Below are 18,686 nucleotides of genomic sequence, written 5' to 3' on the forward strand. Positions count from 1 at the left end.
CTCGTTTCATGACTAAGTGGTCCTTTATTAGAGTGAATTTCCGGGGAGGGTGGTTGAGAATATTGTTTGGGAGATGATGTTCTGTGGACTGTGATGATAGATAGTTGAGAATGTGATGGCGCATGGAGGTGTTTTATTGAGGAGAACGTTGGGGTTAAGGATAGGTGGTCATATGTTGACACAAGTGAGCGAGATGTTGAGCTTCCGAGGCGATGAATTGAGGTGGATTACAGTTGGAAGTACTTTTGTTTCTGTATGTATGTGGGTTATGTTTGCAGATCTTGTGAAAACTGTGACAATCCTGAGAGCTTTGTTTAATTATAATTGGTCTCGCTCGGAAGGGGATGTGAGACTTGCAGTGCGTGTGTGTGTGTGTGTGTGTGTGTGTGTGTGTGTGTGTGTGTGTGTGTGTGTGTGTGTGTGTGTGTGTGTGTGTGTGTGTGTGTGTGTGTGTGTGTGTGTGCGCTTAAAACTGTTTTTCTCTGCAATCGCTTGTCCGATTAATGCGAAACTTTTAACGTCAGAGGGACTCCCGATAGATAATGTAGTATTTTATTGCTAACCCTGACGTCATTGGTCACATGGTATGGAGTGATTTAAGATTAAAGGAAAAATTTGGCCATCTTCATCTCTCATACCGCTCAATGAAAAAAAAATTGAAACTCCGAATGTCATCAACTCCTCATGGGGTATATAGGGTGATAACGATGGCATCGTCGGTGAAGAGGTATTCCAGCCATAATTGGTTGAATCGAAATCCTTATCCGAAAAATCTGAAATTTCATGTATCCAATCTACGACCCAATTTGAGTGAAGAATTGAATTTGTGACATCATCGGTCACGTGATATCATTGCCATATTTGATTGAAAATAAAAATGTGAAAAGTATTCTCCAGAACCACTTAATAGATCGATAAGCAACGTTGTGTGTGTATATATATATATATATATATATATACATTGTTGTGGTTACCAAATTCGCAAACCACCATTCAGGTCCCTTAGGTGAGGTATCTCGGTAAGTGCATGTGTAGTTAGGCCCAAACCCGTTGTCTAGTGGGAATACATGTCATTTATGCGAGCTGCGACTCTTCAGGATAGCCGTTTTTCTTTTACTATCTTTATTTTGGACCAACCGCCATGATTACCACCACAACCACAACATCAACCACCGACCACAACCACCGCTTCACCACAACCGCCACGACCTTCACGTCACACCTCGCAACCGTAGCATCGCCACCGTTCTTGCCCCGCTGTGGGTACCGGTGTTGGATTTGTGCAGAGCGCGCGTCGAACAGCGTGTACAAAATCACGGATTTTGTGCTTCAAAAACGGATCAAAAACGACACACGCCCACTTTTTGCCGTCCAATCGGTGAGCGAGGGACGATTTGGCCCCGCCTCCAGGACGATCGATATATGCAAATTTGTGGATCAAGAAGCCTTCACGCCCACTTTTTCTCGGGCCAATGGGGAGCGAGGTGAAAGGTCAAAGGGAGGGGGTCAAAGGCGAAGCTACGGGGGGATAAAAGGACCGTGTTCGTCAGTCAGAGAGTGTGGAAGTCTGGAGCCCGAAGCCTGCAGTAGCTGGAGAAGCTGAAGAGAGTCGAACGAGGAGAGCCCAAAGAAGAGTCCAGGGTGGAGAGTCCAGAGGCGGAGAGGCGGCAGCGGCGAAGGCAGACGAGGGGTGCTCGCGACGGTGCCGGGAGCTGCACGCCCGAGGAAGGCCGGCAGCGCGACCTGGCCGAGGTGGAGACGCACACCAGGGATAATAAAGATCCTCTATACCCCGAGCATCAGCAACCCCCTCCTGTTTCCCCCCCGCGCTGAGATAGTGCGACCAAGGCCTCCCCGTTCCCACCCCCTGCCACACACTGTCCGCGAGGGGGGGGGAGTGAGGGCGCATCGCCGCTCCGCGTCTCATCACCAGACGGGTAGGCGCGACCCGGTCTCGGCCTCAGGCCCGCCTCATTCTTGGGGGTATTCTTTTCCTTGGTTTTGGGTATGTGTTGTCGGCGCCGTCTGTGAAGTAGAATTGTATAAGTGTTGCCGTGTGCTCGGTAGTCGGTATTAGCTCTGCATTGTTTTCGCTTTTATATTTGCTTTTTGTGTAAATGGAATTGTGTTTTTTCTATGTGCTTTTGGTGGAATTGAATGTGTGCTTCCCGTGTGCCGCGAATAAATGTGCTTTATTATTGAACTGTTCTCCCGCTTCGCTTCGTCTTTTTCTCCCATTGAATCCTCATCTTGCTTCACGTAAAGGGGTGGTAGTGGGCTGAATACGTCCGATAATTAATCGAACCGTCGAGGTCGACGATAACACCGCTCGGTTATTCTGATAGTACGGAACGGGTCGCTATGGCGGCCCGTGTCCGAAGTCGACCTGCGGCGAGGTGCGATCGCCCGGTCTACCCTCCGCGTGGGTACTTAGGTAGGTCGAATTTGGCGAGCAACCCTATCCCACGCGGGGGCTGATTGGCTCGATCGCGGTGAGACCGAAAGGTCCACCCGTGACTGGTTCCCGGCGTTAGTCCGAGAGGGTCACGACTGGATTGTCCGTCCGGTGGGCGACGTGCCGCGATTCGAGTTACGTGGCCGTCAGCACGCCGGCGGGCGCGAATACCGCAACACTGGTGTCAGGTCGTGCGATACAAATTCATCGCCCTCCTCGCGGCACTGGTATCGGAGAACAGGAAAACAGGCTCTCCTGTCTCCGGCTAAATTCACGGGAATCGGTCCAGGGGTGAGAGAAGCGACCCCCGATTCCCTCCAAATTACGAGCGAGCAAATTAACCCTTCACGAGAAGCAAGATGGCGTCTCAAGGCGAGCGGGAGCCGGGGGTATTAGAAATGTATATGTGTAGTAATGTGGAATCCATGGCTCAGGATGAAATCCCCGTGCAGGAAATGTTGATTGTGCAGGAACACGGACTCGCCCAACTGAACCCAGAGCCCGAAATGGGTGCGGCAGCGGCCGCGGTGTATGACACCTCCCCCCCCCCTCTCCACCAAAACCCTTCCCCAACCCTTGCCGAAACGGCTCAGCTGAGCGCATCCAACATGGCCCAGCTATGCGCCATGCTGGCGGCAATGAACAAACAAATGATCGAAAAGATGGATGCGAATACACAAAAAATGGATGAAAAGATGGATACAAATACAAATGAAGTGAAAACGACGATGGATGCGAATACACAGCAAATGAGGGAAGAGATGAAAAAGCTGCGGGGTGAGACGCAGAACATGGGCTGATGCCTGCAGGCGGGCATGAAGGCCGTGACAAAGGAAATAATAGTTGAGACAAGGGAGGTAAAGGGTGAAGAGTTGGCAGAGACACGGGAGATAGAAAAAATAGAGGAAAGACTACACGAGGAAGACGGGGTAAGTGACGCACACACACACACAGAGGTAGTGGAGGATAATGGGGGTGAGCTGGCGGACTGGGTAGAGACCCGGTGCGAGCACCTGGATGGCCTCCTCCAGGAACGAGGGGAGGGCGTATGCCCCCTCGAGGCGAGTCACGACCAGGTGAGTTCGGTCGTGCTTTGCGAGGTTGAGGGGACGGGTGCTGTGGACAGGTGCACGGAGAGCTTGGGGGGTATAGAGGCCCCGGAGACCCTTGTGGGGACACGAATCCCCAGTGTAGTTGTCCCTGTGTGTGTGGTGCAAGGTGTGAGTGCGTCCCCGTGTGTGGAAGCGACCCCGTGTGTGAGTGGTGTGGTGGCGATGGTGCCGGAGTACGTGCTTCCCAGCACGCCGTGTGTGGATGAGGCACCGTATGTGGAAGAGGCCGTGTGTGTGGATGAAACGGCCAGTGTGGATGAGGGACTGCGGTTGAGTGCCCCCACGTGTGTGAGTGAGGGACGGTGTGTGGATGAAGCACCGCGGTTGAGTGCCCCCGCGTGTGTGAGTGAGGCACCGCGGATGAGTGCCCCCGCGGGTGTGAGTGGAGTGGTTTGTATGAATGGAGCACCACGTGTGAGTGGTATGGTTTATACAAGGGAGACCGTGTGTGTGAGAGAGCGGTATGAGAGGGAGATGTCGGTTGGCATGCGGGAGCACGCAGCCGCATCTCCCGGTGTGAGTTTAATGGTGTGGACTGTGTGCGTCGTAACACGCAGGTATGCGTGTGTGGAATGGAGACGGAGACGGCGACAGAGGAGAGAAAGCCGAGCAGCGGCTGTAGTTGTTTCGCAGACCGTGCCGGGTTCACCCAGCAGTGAGCACGAGGTCCGTGCTGTGCAACGCACGAGACCACCACGTGCTCGCTTGCGAGAGTGAAGTCCCGGTCCGGAAACGCACGCGGTGGATTTGCCGATCCCGCGGACGGACAGAGTTTAGGCAGGATAACGGATTTGGACCGGACGGGTTCTCCACGCGATCGTGTGTGTTAAGCTCCAACGGGCAAAGCACATGTGTTCGCGTGGGGAACCCCTCGAGACGTGGGGCTTGTTTTTTTTTTTTTTTTTTTTTTTTATGCGCACGGTGACGTCATGGCTGCACGTGGGGTTGGAATCCGGCAGGAGGGGTATCTCTGCCGGATGGTCCCGTCCAAGGAGGGACGAGGAACACGTGCAGCTGCATGACGTCACGGGCAGTTGCAAAGTGCAAAGAGCGCGAGTTGCCGCGCTGGTGATGTGCATGAGAAAAAAAAAAAAAAGGAAAAAACAAGCCTCACTTTCGGGTGCACAGGATTCCTGGGAAAGGGGTGGAAGACCCCCTTACCTGGGCACAGGATGGAAACTAGTTAGGGGGAAGGGTTAGCTTAGTTAGACCGACTTCATGGGGCAGGGGTAAGTCCTCATGGAGTCCGTGGAATGGATTAGTTAGAGGGATTGTAGCCAGATTTAGGTTGGGAAATAAAATGGGATTTATTTGGAGACTGTGACAGACTTGTGAATGTGTAGAGGGGACGTAGCTTAGCTACGTAGGTTAAATGGAACGTGCTGTAGTTTAAGGGACGACGTGGGAGCACGAGTTAGTTAGGGGAGGTAGTTAGAAGGATGGCAGAGTTCAGCGGTGTGTGTGTTGAAGAGTTGGAGAGTTGTGAGGTGAGTACATGATGAGTGAGTGAGGCCAGCGGGTCTGTGTGGATGGAGCGAATGGGGAATGCATGGTGCGATGAGTGATTGGGGGGAGGAGTGACTCCCGCCCAAGGGACCCCGGGGTCAGAGTAAAGTGAGTTAGCTGGGTTAGTCAAATTGAAAAATGGAGGTCGTTTTGTTGTTGGTGGGTGTGTAGGCTCGAAACCCGTTTGGAGGGGTGCAGGAGCCCTGTTGACGGGCTTGGGAGCGTGGCTGCGAAAGGTGAGTATCGCTGAGTGGGTACCCCGGGCACCAGGCTAGTCGGCCGCGGTAGGCCATGGGCCCATGGGGGGCCGGGATAGAGTAGTGGGCACGGGTGCGCCTGCTTGGTGCGGGGGCCCGGGGCGCCATTAGCCGCGTGGGCAGTGTTGTGGGCACGGGTGACCCTCGGAAAGGGGCCCGGGAGGCCGGCCTGCCACGTGTGCGTTTCAGGGGAGGTGCCATGGGGGGCACTCCCCGGTGTTAGGGAGCTGGTAGGCTCGGAGGCAGTGTAGTGCCCGGGGGTGCCATAGCGGGAGATTCGGCAGAGGGTCGTGCCTGCCAAAGGGAGCCACGTGTCCCAGCCAGGAGACCGTGTGAGGGCACGGAGAGAAAATTGGGGGGCGAGGCCGGAAATTGTGAGGACACCAACACAGGCGACGGGAATCTGGGTTGTTAGAACCAATAGTTTAAGCGAGAGGCGCTTGTTGAAAGCCCCGGGGTAGTTTAACAGTTAAATGGTTAGGGTAGATTAGGAGATGTACCTCTCCGCACCATCCATCCCCTCGCTGTCGTTGTGGGCTGCTGGACCCACTTTGGTTATAGATCGCCGAACTCTGGGGAGGCCATTCTGAGGCTTGAGTTGGGCCTCGACACAGGACGTTAGCTCTCCCTTATTCCCCTCCGGGAAGGGAACGTAGGGGTTGGGAGTAGGCTAGGTGACAGGATAGGTTAGCCGAACAAAGACGATAAAGGGGGTTAGGGGACGATTTATAGTGGGGAAGTAAAAATAAAAACAATAAAAAAATAAGTTGGGGCTAAATTGGGGTTTGACAAATTAAGGGAGTGGGTATGTACAGTGACAGGCAAAGGCGATAGGTTGGGAGGGAGACAGGTAGGTAGGTCCGAGCCCGCCTTCCAAGTGGCCAGCACCACCGCACTCCCTCCACCAACCTCCATTGAACGGCAAAGGCTGGCCAACTTCATCGGCTGGCCGTGTTTTGCTTCAAGGCGGAGGCCGGCCCACTTCATCGGCAGCTGTTGTGTTGCTGCAAGGCCTGTGCCGGCCGGATCATCTGCAGCTGTGGTACTTCAAGGCCTGTGCCGGCCAGTTCTTCTGCGGGCTGTGTTTGCCTGCTCACCTTTGCCATGCCATGCCCACTGCCCACGTTCACCAGCCCCGTTCAATTTTTGCTTTGCCCCCCCCCCCCTGTTCGTTTCCATGTGCGCCAGGATCAGAAAGCAACAGTTTGCAAGCTGCGAGAACTGCCCTGTTAGCAGCTACAACACGGGCCTGCAGTGGCGGCCCGTGCACCGTGTTTGTGTCCATGCATCCATTCGTTGTGCTCATTGCGTGTGCCACTTGAGCTGGCACGGAGACTGCGTTTGTGCAGCCCATGCACCGTTGTGGTTCACTGCATTCAGTTCAAACCGTTCATGCATCCATTCGTTGTGCTCATTGCGTGTGCCACTTGAGCTGGCACGGAGACTACGTTTGTGCGGCCCATGCACCGTTGTGGTTCAGTGCGTTCAGTTCAAAAAGGAAGGCCTTGGACTGCGTGTGAGCAGCCAGCCACGTTCCCTGTCACCTGCATTGTTTTGAGCCAGAGACTGCATGTGGGCAGCCTGGCTCCCTGCTAACTGCTTTCTTTTTGCAGAGTTCAGTGATCCTGGGCCATGGTTTAGTGTAAAATTTGTAAGTTAAGGTTAAGATGTACTGTAAATATGAGTGCGCCCCCGGCATGTCTGTCTAGCGCCGGCAATTTTATTTAAGTCGTCCGTGTGAGTGAGTTTGTTTAGATAGTTACGCAGCCCTCAGGTTATTTATTTTGGGGACACGAATACCATGAATGTCGCACTCAGGGATCCGTAGGTAAAATGTACTAGGGGAAAACTACACATGATGGCACACGAAAATTTGACGACTCGGGACGAGTCTGTAAAAAGGGGAGGGGGTAGTGTTGTGGTTACCAAATTCGCAAACCACCATTCAGGTCCCTTAGGTGAGGTATCTCGGTAAGTGCATGTGTAGTTAGGCCCAAACCCGTTGTCTAGTGGGAATACATGTCATTTATGCGAGCTGCGACTCTTCAGGATAGCCGTTTTTCTTTTACTATCTTTATTTTGGACCAACCGCCATGATTACCACCACAACCACAACATCAACCACCGACCACAACCACCGCTTCACCACAACCGCCACGACCTTCACGTCACACCTCGCAACCGTAGCATCGCCACCGTTCTTGCCCCGCTGTGGGTACCGGTGTTGGATTTGTGCAGAGCGCGCGTCGAACAGCGTGTACAAAATCACGGATTTTGTGCTTCAAAAACGGATCAAAAACGACACACGCCCACTTTTTGCCGTCCAATCGGTGAGCGAGTGGACGGATTTGGCCCCCGCCTCCAGGACGACCGATATATGCAAATTTGTGGATCAAGAAGCCTTCACGCCCACTTTTTCTCGGGCCAATGGGGAGCGAGGGTGAAAGGTCAAAGGGAGGTGGTCAAAGGCGAAGCTACGGGGGGATAAAAGGACCGTGTTCGTCAGTCAGAGAGTGTGGAAGTCTGGAGCCCGAAGCCTGCAGTAGCTGGAGAAGCTGAAGAGAGTCGAACGAGGAGAGCCCAAAGAAGAGTCCAGGGTGGAGAGTCCAGAGGCGGAGAGGCGGCAGCGGCGAAGGCAGACGAGGGGGTGCACGCGACGGTGCCGGGAGCTGCACGCCCGAGGAAGGCCGGCAGCGCGACCTGGCCGAGGTGGAGACGCACACCAGGGATAATAAAGATCCTCTATACCCCGAGCATCAGCAACCCCCTCCTGTTTCCCCCCGCGCTGAGATAGTGCGACCAAGGGGGCCCCTTTCCCACCCCCTGCCAGACACTGTCCGCGAGGCCCGCGGAGTGAGGCGCCATCGCCGCTCCGCGTCTCATCACCAGACGGGTAGGCGCGACCCGATCTCGGCCTCAGGCCCGCCTCATTCTTGGGGGTATTCTTTTCCTTGGTTTTGGGTATGTGTTGTCGGCGCCGTCTGTGAAGTAGAATTGTATAAGTGTTGCCGTGTGCTCGGTAGTCGGTATTAGCTCTGCATTGTTTTCGCTTTTATATTTGCTTTTTGTGTAAATGGAATTGTGTTTTTTCTATGTGCTTTTGGTGGAATTGAATGTGTGCTTCCCGTGTGCCGCGAATAAATGTGCTTTATTATTGAACTGTTCTCCCGCTTCGCTTCGTCTTTTTCTCCCATTGAATCCTCATCTTGCTTCACGTAAAGGGGTGGTAGTGGGCTGAATACGTCCGATAATTAATCGAACCGTCGAGGTCGACGATAACACCGCTCGGTTATTCTGATAGTACGGAACGGGTCGCTTAAGTGGCCCGTGTCCGAAGTCGACCTGCGGCGAGGTGCGATCGCCCGGTCTACCCTCCGCGTGGGTACTTAGGTAGGTCGAATTTGGCGAGCAACCCTATCCCACGCGGGGGCTGATTGGCTCGATCGCGGTGAGACCGAAAGGTCCACCCGTGACTGGTTCCCAGCGTTAGTCCGAGAGGGTCACGACTGGATTGTCCGTCCGGTGGGCGACGTGCCGCGATTCGAGTTACGTGGCCGTCAGCACGCCGGCGGGCGCAAATACCGCAACAATATATATATATACACACATACATACATACTGTTATTGATTTCCGCCCGCCGGCGTGCGGACAGCCGCTTTTAGCTGAATTGCGGCCGTACGCCCACCGGACAAGCAATCCAGTCGCAGCCTTCCGGATCAAACGCCGGAATCCAGCTACGGGTGTGTTTTTAATGCACACCTTGTAAGGCCGAGGTCACATTTGCCACGGCGGCCGTGGGGTCTCCAAAATCTACGGCCACTAGCAATTATACGGCGGCCGCAGTATTTCCACGGTCACACAATGTAGCAGTCACATATGTTTTTATTTTTCGGGGAGCTGCACGGCGTATTTATAAATTGTGGAGACTGAAAACGTGGGGTTGCCGTACGGTCTTTGATTTGATGTCGCACGGTGACCGTAGGGTGTTCCTGCGGTGGCGAGTTTTCAAGGCAGACGCAAGGCGACCTCAGGGGGGCCCTAAGGCGAACGTGCGGCCAGACGGACGGTAACGAATGGGTTAATTTTTATTTTTTATCTTTACCAGTTTATTTTTTTCGGCTTTTCGAATTGCGACGGCGAACATAGAAATGAAAAAAGTTATAACTCCGCGTTATAATTCCACGGCGACCTTACGGCCTGTAAAATATAGCCAAATGGCGTTGGGCCACCCTGAGGCCACCTCGGAAACTCTGCGGCCGCCGCACGTTTCTGTCAATTCAGAGGGCGTACGGCCGCCGTATCCTCGCCGTAGAGCAAATGTGACTTAGGCCTTAGGTCTTAGAAATTGTGGAGACCGAAATTGTGGGGTTGCCGTACGGTCTTTGATTTGATGTCGCACGGTGACCTTAGGGGCTCTGCGGCGGCCTTATAATTTTCAAGGCAGACGCAAGGTAGCTTCAAGGTGCCCACAAGGCGACCACAGGGGGACCGCAGGGGGGCCCTAAGGCGAACGTGCGGCCAGACGGACGGTAACGAATGGGTAAATTTTTTTTTTTATTTAAACCATTTCTTTTTTTTTGCTTGTCGAATTGCTACGGCGAACGTAGAAATGAAAAAAGTTATAACTCCACGTTATAATTCCACGGTGACCTTACGGCCTGTAAAATATATCCAAACGGCATAGGGCCACCCTGAGGCCACCGCAGAAACTCTGCGGCCGCCGCACATTTCTGTCAATTGAGAGGGCGTACAGCCGCCGTATCCTCGCTGTAGAGCAAATATGACTTAGGCCTCAGTACTCTACCCGCACGCTAGAGGGACCGATCGCCGAACTGTCGATTTACCTAATTATTCATGCAGGAACGCTACCGAGAGGTTGTACCTCAACGGGAGCTGCTTGGAAACGAGCCACGTACGCAGTTCGCTCCGTTCTGCGGATACCGAGCGGTGTATTTATCGCGCAGCCCCGTTGGACCCGATCACTTTATCGGCTATTAAAAAGCCAGCTATTATTCCGAACTTAATGATGGCAGTTCAATTAAGGAAAGGGACGCAATGACCAGGTATATTGAGACAGGCACATTTATTTCCACACACGACGCAAGCAATGAAGAAACATGCAAGGAATGAATGGGGGGATGGGACAGCACACTAACCGAAAGACCTGCAGCCGTATCTATTTATTATTCACATGCACTTATACGGGTTTACTTATAGACGGCACCACAAACACACACACACAAGCACCCAGAAAGAAATAAAAAGGAAAAACATGACCGTGTGGTGAGCTCCCCGAGCTCGTGTCCTCCACGATCCGGCTTCGCACACGATCCAAGGTGGCTCCGTCACGACCACCGACCCAGCCAGAGCTCCTTTGGTCCGGAGTGCTACCTCGCTCACGATCTCTCAATCCGCCTCAGCTCAGAAAAGCCCTCTCGCGCTCTCGTTCCGCCTCAGCTCACAAAGCTCCCTCTCCTTCTCGCGATTCTCCTCAGCACAAGCTCCCCCGCGCTCGCGTTCCGCCTCTTTATCACCAAGCCCCGCCCCCTTTTCACCTCCCGCCCCTCCTTCCAGCACGTGTGAGAAACACGAAGGAAGTGTTTTCCCGCCAAATCGGGGACGCTCCCTCGCCGCTGTATTTGTCTTTTTCCACTCGCAGGGTGGAATCTCTCGTGTTGGCCGCGTGAGACGCCATTTGTTCGGGGGAGGGGGGGAAGCGTCGTCTGCCTGTTTTCCCTCGACGAACCAGGCTTCTGGTACCCATTGCTGAGGTGGAAACACGGTGGTGTGGTTGTGAAGGTTGTGGTTAACGTGGCATGGCTGGCACTTTGTGGTGGTAATAATGGTGGTGTGCCTGAGGTGGCATGGTTGAGGTGGTTGTTGTGGTTGGTGGTTGAGGTGATCATGGTTGTTGTGGTGGTAGTAATGGCGTTTGGTCCAAAATAAAGATAGTAAAAGAAAAACGGCTAACTCAAAGATCACAGCCCGGTTACACGAATAATTCCCTTAAGGCCCGGTCACACCTTGACGTTTTAGCCAACGTATGCCGATTTTTGAATTTTTTTTCTAAAACGCTGGCACACGTTGAATACGTTATGGGTAAGTTTTGATAACATTGAGAGCACGCTGAAAAACACTGCCATACGTCGTTGTACGCTGGCTTTAAACGTTGTACTTTTTGGTTGTCCTCAAATTTTTTCATGCTTGAAATTTCACGACGTATGCCGGCGTATGACTCACACGTTCCGCTACGCTGGCCACAAGTTGTATGCACGGTCTGCGATCGTTGACAGACGTCAACACATGCTACTTGTAAGTTAATCATAAGTTGAGACACGCCGAGGTAATGTTTAGCGTACCCGAAACTTATTTCTAACCTATGATTAACGTGTTGTTGGCACGTTACGTGATCGTTGCCACACATCGACAGACGTTACTTTTAAGTTACTCATAGGCTGAAAGACGTCGGTATAATGGATCGTCCTTGCGTCAGCGTCCACGGCCACGGCCAGGACACTTATTTGCAGCATTCTTCAAACTTTTCTTCGGCATGACGAGGATGTTCACACTTCGATGTCTAGCTTGGCTATGATTCCAATTGTCCATCGGCAGCGTCTATTTAAAATAGTCGAGTTTGAGCGTTTTAACACGTTCAGAAGAAACGCTTCAAATTTCCAAACCCCAGTGTCAAAAAACAAAGGCGAGTGACAGCAATTTAAATCGTTCATTGAAAACAATGAAAATATCTGAGTGGTCCCGTTTAAAAGTCGTTGAGTGTAAAAAAAATCCAATTGTTGAGCACAAGCATCTACTTTCAATAATGGAGTTTGAGTGATTTAGCACGTTCAATAGAAACGATTACAATTTCCGAGCGCCAGCGTCAAAAAACAAAGGCGAGTGACAGCAATTTAAATCGTTCATTGTAAACAATGAAAATAGTTGAGTGGTACCGTTTAAAAGTCGTTGAGTGTAAAAAAAATCCAATTGTTAAGCGCAAGCATCTACTTTCAATAGTGGAGATGCAGCCATTTAAATCGTTGAGTTTATCATTTAAATCGTTAAATCGTTAAACGCAAGGACGATCCATCATAACCCACACCCTCCCCCTCACACTCACCTACTACTGCCAACATGAACAAACTACTACTAATACTAATACTGATACTGATACTGATACTGTTACTGCTGACATGGACATCGACTCAAAAAGGACTCGAAAACACTGTTGGGTTCCCCTTTTATGAGCAGCATTTTTATATACCAATTCCCAAAACCGCTGGGAACACGTCTTTATATGTCAGTTGTAAGCTAGAAACACGTTCATTTTTTTTTTTTGTCGACCGGAAGACGTCATTGGAATACGTCGACGTACGTCGATGTGTGTTGGGACTACGTACAGAATTGGTTCAAAGCACGTCAAACATAAGTTAGAAATAAGTTTCGCGTAAAAAAGACATTACCGCGACGTGTTTCGACTTATGAGTAGCTTATAAGTAGCCTTTGTGGACATGTGTAAGCGTCCACATATCGTGTGTACAACCTATCCCCATCGCATGCGGAACGTGTGTCATACGCCGAGTACGTCGTAAAATTTTGAACATGTTTAAAATTTCTTGACGTACTCTACTTACTACGACGTATGATAGCGTACTTTAGCGTTCTACTCACGTATACCAAACTTGCTCATACCGTATTTTGACGTGCCCCAACGTTTTAGACACATTTTTCTTAGGTCGGCATACGCTGGCAAGATCGCCAAGGTGTGACCGCGATGTTGACACTTCCATTTCTACGGCAGTTATGATTCGAATCGTTGTGCGTCAGCCTTTTAATAGGCTACGTCACGACATCGTCGGCGATGCGTGCAACGCACTATGCCTAAGTTAGACTATCGTTGGGCATCGGTTGTGTAGGCCGACTACAGGTTCAGCATTCGTTGGTATAAGTTATCTATAACACAACGAAACGTTCTGTGTCCGTTACCAATGCGTTATACATAAGACCAAGTCGCTATGAATATGTCCGAATCTTAAAAAAAAAACATCAAAAGTTCAACGTTAGCCAGCATTTTAGATACATTTTAATACGTTGCCATCGCTGGCTAAAACGTCAAGGTGTGACCGGGCCTTTAGACATCAGTGGGGAAATCTATCTGAACACAGACTTCTCGACATAACTGATCTCAGGACCGAAATGGTGCTCTGTGAATTTCCACAACCGTAACAATACACACACATATATGATCGACGAGCCATCAGGAATATATTGTTACAAATTTCGGTCCGCCCGACATGCGATCGGCCACGTAACTCAAATCTCGACCGCGTCGCCCACCGGAACGGACAATTCAGTCGTGACCCTCCTTGGAACTACCGCCAGGAGCTAGTCACTGGTCGATCTTTCGACCACACCACAATCGTGCCAATCGGCCACCCGCGCAGGATAGGGTTGTTCGCCAAACTCGACCTACCTAAGTACCTGCGCGGGTAGTTAACCGGGCGATCGTACCTCGCCGCTGGCCGGCCTAGGACACGAACCGCTTAAGCGGTCCGTTCCATGCTTCAGTGATAACCGAGCGGTGTTATTGCCAGCCCCGACGGACGTGATTATTTACCGGGTGCTTACACCCTTCTACCAATTCCTTCCGTGATGCAAGATGGAACTTTCAACAAGGGAAAGGACGCAACGAAACGGGGAACAGTTCAACAAGCACATTTATTGCACACTCAGACAAGCACGTATTTTACAGCCATACAGTAATTCAGGCACGTATACAATGAAAGCAATGAAAGCAAGCAAAGGCAGAGTTACAACCGAATAAAGTCTTTATTTCACACGCACACTTCGACAATTCTACTTATAAAACGGTGCCACCACATGCATTTACACAAAAACAAAGGAAAAAGCCACCCTCAAAGGCAAGGGTGGCAGACAGGTCCGTGGACCAAATGTGCTTGGAACCTGGATGAGCGGCCAGGTCCACGAGACCGAAGGGTCTTACCCGCACCCTCATGGCGCGATGGCAGGCAAGCCGCAATGTCAGCGTAGCTGCGCCTGGCTTCGTGCCCCTGGCGTGGCCGGTGAGCTCTCTCCGGCGTTCTCCGCGCAGGCACGTGTTTCACCGTTGGCACCACGGTTGGGGAGGGGAACGGACGGGGTTACCGGCGCTTTCTTAGCGCGGAGCTCTGTAAGGGAGAGGGGAATTGCTGACGCTCCGAGCTCCTTCCTCTCTGTCGATCGGCCCCCGTCTGCCTTAAGACTTCAGCTCCGAGCTCCGTCTCCCGACTCTGCCCCACCGACACTGCCGCACCGAGACTGCTGCCATCTGCCTCTTCGAGCTCCGTCCTGTTCTCCGACCCCTCCAGACTGCCGCTCTCCAGACCCGACTTGACTGCTCCACCGACACTGCACTCGACTTGACTGCCCCGTCTCTCCAGATTGCCTCGAGCTGCGCCGACACTGCACTCGACTTGACTGCCCCGTCTCCCGACTCTCCAGACTGCCACTCTCCAGACCCGACTTGACTGCCACTCTCCAGACCCGACTCTACTGCGACACTCCAGACCCGACTTGACTGCTCCACCGACACTGCACTCGACTTGACTGCTCCACCGGAACTGCACTCGACTTGACTGCCCCGTCTCCCGACTCTCCAGACTGCCGCTCTCTGAACTCTCCAGACTGCCTCGAGCTGCGTTGTGCTCGCGCTTATATAGGCCGGGGAGGAGCGCATATGCAAATTTGTGGATCACAGCGGGTTCGGAGGCGGGGCTACACCACCTGATGCTCAGCCATTGGATGGATGAAAAGTGGGCGTGAATCATTCCTGATCCGTTTTTCGAGGCGAAAGGAACCCATTCACAACCCATGGCATGATGTTTGTTAGAAAGGCGAAGGTGGTGGGAGTTTGCTGTGGTGGTTTGGGAAGGGTGTTGGTGGTGGCGATTTGGTTGTTGGCGGGCATCGTTTGAGAATGGCGGTGAAGCGATGTTTGCAGGGTGGAGTTGTGGAGGTAAAGAGGTGAAGGTGGTGGTGTTTGAGTTGTAGTTGTTTGGGAATGATGTTGGTGGTGGCGATTTGGTTGTTGGGGGATGATTGGTCCAAAATAATGACAGCAAAAGAAAAACGGCTATCTCAAAGGATCGCAGCCCTGTGAACACGGAAATACCCTCTAAACAACGGTGGGGAAATCTAACTACACAATTACTTATCGTCATAACTGATCTAAGGTCCTTTATAGTGGTCTGCGAATTTCCACAGCCGTAACTATATTTTCAACTTTTTATTTTTCATATTCACCTTCATTAATGCAATTTAGCCTTTATGGGCACAAAAGTGGTCATTAAATATCCAAACAATCAATAAAGCTATGGATAATGGCAATGTATGTGACATAATAGTGTATATGGGCCATACTAGCAGCGTGTTCGGTTAACAATGGTATTTTTGTTCATAATGAGTGCACGAGGTGGGGGAGTGGGGAGCTGTGTGCTCTACCGAGTGCCGTTCTAGTTAACCTTCGCCATTGAAGATGGACGGAGGTTACCGTTTTCACCCCTGTCTGTTTGTTTGTTTGTTTGTTTGTTTGTTTGTTTGTGAACAGTATTACAGAAAAACTCCTGGACGGATTTCGACGAAACTTGGTGGGGGGATTGGGTATGGTCCAAAGTCCAATATGGCCGCTATGGTGGAAATTTTGAAAAAATATTTGAATTTTTGTTTTTGCATTTCTACATGTTTTAAGTGATTTCCAACCAAAAAAAAATTTGTTAGAGAGAAAAAAAAGAAAATTTTGCAACTTTTTTTTCAAAAAAATTTGGATTTTATTTGAAATATATTTGAATTTTTTTTGCATTTCTACATGTTTTAAATGATTTCCAACCCCCCAAAAAAATTGTTAGACAAAAAAAAAAAATTTTGCACTTTTTTTTTTTCAAAAAAATTTCGATTTTTTGGGGCATTTCTACATGTGCGTCGATCTAGTTTAGTTTATTCAATCGTGGTTCAGTAGAGTCTGATCCGTTTTGACCTACAATGAATGGGATATCAGGTTCACTTAAGTGACCCAGCAGTATTGGCGGCGGAGGTTTTGCACTCTACCGAGTGCTCCCCCTCTAGTTTTTGAAGTTTTTGTATATTATGGTCTGAAGAGGTGGAGGCTGTTGATTGTCGTCTGGATGAACTGTTTGTAGGTTGTTAAACTTGATTGTTTGTGTTATCCACAGGTTGTATTCGTGAGTATTTTTAGTGTGTTGATTTTGCGGTTCACCTTGGCAGTGAGTTGATCTGGATGTTGTGTAAAAGTCATATGAGTTTCCAAGGTGATGCCCATTAATGTTGGATGTCTGTCAAGAGGATATTGTTGATTGAAGAGAGTAATGGTTGGATGTAGATTGGATTCATGTCTGGGGTGAGAATGGTTACAGAAGATTTGGGTGGAGATGCAGTCATGTGATTCAGCGTGAAGTAGTTTTCAGGATTGTAGAGATATTGCTGAAGGGTGTTGTGAGGATAAAACGGAAATGTTGTGAGGAAATTGTTGTATATCATCTGCATATGGGCTTGTAGCAAGGTATTATGTACACATTTAGGACACGGGGGACCAAAAAATGAAAGTCATTGTATGATTAAGTTTTGCATATCATTTGTTAGCCAACATCATGGGGATTCAGGATCTATTTGGGCAGATCTTAATTCTTCCTCTTTCTATTGCTCTGACAGGGTCAAAGTTGGTTATCAATTATCTGTATCAAGGAACCACTCATATCATTCTAAAATTGATCTGATGGCTTAGATATGTATTATACTCTAATTGGAAACCACATATATGGAGAATATTTGGTTTACCTGATATTTGACCTTCAGCAAAGAGGTCAAGGTCATATGAAATTAACAAATTGATCAAATTGATCAGTGTTCATTCAGGTCATAAATATAATATGCACATAAACTTAACCATAGGAATACATGCTGTGATGAACCAAACTAACATCTTAGGATTAAAAGTGCAGATTTCTTAAAAACGTTATGTACTTCCTAATGACCTTTGATGTTCTGTATACTGAACACAAACTGGCCTTTGGTATTGATTTTTATATCATAGGGCCATCTTGGTAAACTTATTCTATGGTTATAAAATCAAGCTTATAGCTACCAGTAATTTTGTAGCAGCTTGGTAAATGCAATTTGTTACGTACTTCCTAACATTTTGACCCAATCATGAAAGTGAACCTAAAAACTGGTATGGAGTCATGACCCATGTTGAAACTTGCCATTTTAAATCATCACTTTATGCAGAAGTAAATTGCTATTTAAGATGTTCTATCAGATGCATTTCAAATTTCTGGAATAAGATTTTGTAAGCTTCACTATGACTGGGAGAAGTTTTGCAAAATCTGAGATTTTACACATTTGAAGGTGCCAAGATATGCAGAAGGTCATAAGAAATGTACTGTTTCGAGGAATTGTTCTATTCTTATGTATAATGATATATATCAAACAAAAATGCATTTTCAACCATTTTGGACAACATATACAATCGTACATGTAACCCATTTCTAAAAAATGACCTATAAAAATGGAAAAAATAGCCTGTGTTTGTATAAAAAAACATGCTTTGTAGCAACTATATCCATAGGACCCATAGCAAAGTATACATTTTCTGAAAGCACAGACACTTGGGCATTATATAACATTAAGATTGTTTATCTTATTAAAACTGGGTTCAATTTCTAAGCTTTCTCCTCATTTAGGACCACAGTGTACACAATACCATGCTACAAGCCTATGAGTGAAGTACTGATTCTGCTTGAGAGGTCAGGAGGTCATGGAGGGGTAGATTGAAGAGTGAGGGTGATACTGCGGAGCCCTGTGGGATGCTGTTTGGTATGTCTCACAGAAGAGAGGATATGGTCATTGTTTATTTGAGCTTGTTGATTAGACAAAGATTGCAAGCCATTTCTTATTGTTGGTATGCATGTTGGTGTTGAGGATTTTTTTTTTCTATGAGACTATGGCAGAGTACAGTGTCAAAAGATTTATTCGTATGTATTGCCATGAGAATAGTTTTCAGTGGGGACAGACCATCACATTTGAAAATCTTCGCAAAGCAACAGATCGCACTCCTGAAGTTTTTGAGGAGAGTAATGGGAGTGTGTGATTACAGGAAAGATACATTTTTACTCAATACTGAGAACGTTTGTGATGCTTATTGATAATTAACTATAATTTTGTAGTCTGAGTGTATGTGTCATTGTGATTGTGTGACTAATTTTGTATATTCATTCATGACATATCTGATTGCATGAGCTACATTCCAGCCAACAAATGTTGCCAGCTGTACTGTATTTTTGGAA

General features: G+C 49.3%; 1 protein-coding gene across 7 annotated transcripts in view; it reads left to right on the forward strand.

The window, feature by feature from the left end:
• HMGXB3 (HMG-box containing 3) overlaps positions 1–18,686 on the forward strand; it is a 94,800-nt gene that overhangs the window by 13,281 nt on the left and 62,833 nt on the right. The gene's annotated exons all lie outside the window — the stretch shown is intronic.

Source organism: Eptatretus burgeri, chromosome 16 (assembly GCF_056783735.1).
Source record: "Eptatretus burgeri isolate ZD-2024b chromosome 16, Ebu_testis_v1, whole genome shotgun sequence".
Taxonomy (NCBI): domain Eukaryota; kingdom Metazoa; phylum Chordata; class Myxini; order Myxiniformes; family Myxinidae; genus Eptatretus; species Eptatretus burgeri.